The sequence below is a fragment of the Triticum aestivum genome, chromosome 1B (assembly GCF_018294505.1).
Source record: "Triticum aestivum cultivar Chinese Spring chromosome 1B, IWGSC CS RefSeq v2.1, whole genome shotgun sequence".
In the NCBI taxonomy this organism is placed as follows: Eukaryota; Viridiplantae; Streptophyta; class Magnoliopsida; order Poales; family Poaceae; genus Triticum; species Triticum aestivum.
This window is the reverse complement of record NC_057795.1, coordinates 43,989,321-43,992,690: the sequence shown is the minus strand read 5'-3', so window position 1 is coordinate 43,992,690 and position 3,370 is coordinate 43,989,321.

Here is a 3,370-nt window from a genome sequence, read left to right as displayed (position 1 = left end):
CTCCGACTAGATAGAGCTCCACCCTCAGATAGGGTTCCATAGGCTTAGCCGCCACAGATTTCACCAGTTCCCCTCACCTCCCGCTGCCATGTTGCAACGTGAGGTGTACCTTATGACTGAAGTTATATAGACTCATTCCTTACTTAAGGAGTTGAGGGTTCCACAACTGCGGCCACCTGTCCTTGTTGCAATAATTTGGGGGCTACACATCTCACAACTAATCTAATTTTTCATGCTCGTAGAAAAACATATTGAAGTTGATTTCGACTTCACGCATGAGAAAGTTGCACTTGATGGCAAGTTTGTCTACTCCGTAGATCTAATGGTGGGTGCATTCACAAAGCCGTGAACTAAGGTGATACAAGAACGCGTAAGACACAATCTCAACCTGCTTTTCAAATTCATGAACTTTTTTCAAATCCACAAACATCTTTTCCAAATTCTTGAACATTTTTAATTCACTAACATCTTTTCATATCCATGAACACTTGATGAATTCACAAACAATTTTAATTCATGAACATTTTTGAAAATTCATTAATATTTTGTGAATTCACGAACATTTTTTCCAAATTCAGAAACAATTTTCAAATTTGAGAACATTGTTTCCAGATCGTTGAACACTTTTTAGTCCACAAGAAGTTTCCAAATTCATGGTTTTCCCGAATTTGTGAACATTTTTTGAATTTGTGAACATTTTTCGAATTCATGAACGTTTGTGTTCACAGCTTTTTTTTCAAGTTTTTATGAAGATTGCTCTAATCCAGGAATAAGTTTTAAAATTCACGAGCATTTATTTGATTCGCTAAAACTTTCAAATAATACATATTGGGTAAAAAGTTAAAAAAAAATTGTGAGACAAACCAAACCCAAACGGTATGTATGCTGGGAATTATCGACCCATGTGTGCGCTGATGGGCAGGCCCATCCCAGCATGCGTGGACGACCACTTGATGTGTATCGCACTTAGTGATACATATTAGCCCCTGTCACACATGGAATTCCCTATATTTTTATTGAGGGGTCAGAATTCCCTATATGACGCACATGGGAGCTCCTCCCAGTGCCTTTAGCGCCACTTACCTTTTCTGCTGCTCTAGCGCGCGAGTGACTTGAGAGCGTTGTCATGGAGTTTAGGTGCCCTAGGGCGTCGTCGTATTTAGGGCCTTTCTATGTTATTTCTAGGCAACGTAGTTGTATGTGTTTATTACTCCGGAATATATATAGTAAAATTCCCTCAAAAAAGAATGTTGTAAAAGGCTTCCTCATTACATGTATCGTTCAGCCGTTTACTTTGGTTTATGCTTTATTTATAAAGAGGTGCTGAGGCCTCCTCTGAAAAAAGACGTCACCACTGTGTGTTTTTTCATCAATCTGCCAGAAAGAGGCGAATAGGAATTTCCGTGATGCATGGCCAACCATGTGGAAGAAATTGGCACCGTGCGCATCGGGACGTCGGCAGACTGCTGCAATTCTGCGTCTCAATCATGCGTCCCCGCCTCATTTGGTTGCCGTGGATCCCGGGGGGGTCCCGGCCTTATCCCTGGGGGAATAAGCCACGGGCCGAGTTGACCCGGGGCAGCCCACGGCGTCATTTGGTAGCGCACCGGAGCAATTCCCTGATCTCGTCAGGTCGGGCAGGAAATCCTCCAGAACCGACGACGCCGACTCTATCCTCCCGAGCTTGTGCCTTCGGCAGCCACCCGCGCCTCCGGCCAAGAGCTTCTCCCCCCGCCGGCGACGTCACCCCCTCTCTCCTGCCAGGATCCTCTGCCCGGTGATGGCGCCGGCCCAGAGGTTGGGTTTTACTTCCGGCGAGATCGACTACCCCTCGCAGCTCATTTCTCCTCAGGTGAACAGCAATGAGCTAGCGGTCACCTTCCTCGTCCTCCGAGCCAGGTTAGCCCGCTCTTCTTCCTCGTCCACTACTACCACCTATTTGATGCCTCGGTTAGCACTGATGATATTGCTCCAGATCCACGAACCTGAGCCGCCTTTCCTCATTTTACAGCTAATCAGAATCTTGGAACTCTCCTACCATTATCAAGTTAACGGTGAGCACAATCTCTTCCTTTCACTTCTCCCCCCTAGATCTGCATGGTGTTTTGATTGGTCAATTGGCTCTTGTGATTGATTGTGAGGTCTGATGCTATATTTTGGATCTTTCAAGGAACATTTTTCTTGTTTGGACTCTTGTTACTACAGAGCAGAGCATTGCCTAATGTGTGGCAGTTTGTCTACAGAAGTTAGATTATTGGCTGCATACATTATAATTTAGGTGCAATTCAGAAGAATGTGGCAAATGCAGTGGATTTGCTGCATTTAATTACTGGTGAGTCTTGTGAACTTTGGTTTAGGCAAGTTAATTGCTTTTGTGTAGACAGGCAAATACTAAACGTTTTTCTTTGTTAGATCCTTATGGCAGTACATACTACAATTGTTTATTTTTATGCTTTTTTCATAGTTATAAATTTTCTATTTTTAGTTTTGGTATCCTCTGCAATTAAATTCACCATGGCATACTTTTTAGACAGCCTGTGCAGTTACATGCCATTATGCATCATACACTTTGCATAGCTCAATACTCTTCTTGTATCTATGGATATCATGATCTATTGATGTCAAGTTTGTTTCACACATGACAAAGGACACAACACCAAATAAATCGAGAAATATTCATCAACACCACTGACTTATGTCTTAGACTTTATTGGTTGAAGGAGGAAATTTCTGCGATGGAGAGAACATAACGTGTGTAGACAGTTCATCTTATATTTTCTTGTTTTGCACTACATCCATCTTATCTTTATTTATTTTGCACCATTATTGATTGGAGTTTTATCTGAACCTGAGTTTTACCTGAACCTGAATTTTATCCATCTGACTGTTTGTAGATCCACGAGCCTTTGTTTCTGAACTCTGCCCATTCTTTCCTTTGCAATAACATGAGTTATTCTGAATTGATCATTTGATGTTACCCTAGCAGTGCCTCCATAGAAAATGAAATCTAGTTGATGTTATCCTTTGATCAACTTCTGCAAACATAAGGAACTAGTTGGTCTCACTCCAATAATACATGGATTACCATTTGGTCTATGTGTTTAGATGAGGGTCACTATATACATCTGCAGATTGGCATTTATCATTCAGATTTTCAACTTACATTTTCAAGGTATGTGATTTGATTTATCTGGAGGTAAGTTGTGCTTTCTGTCGGTTGCAATTACTATATGTTCCAAGTTGTGGCAACAATACTTTGGAATTTTTTTTGTAATCATTCCGCTAGAGTAGTATTTTTTTATTATATGATTGCAGAAGTTGTATATGGATGTACTGCGGGCACCAAGAAAGGGTAGTATATGGATGTACT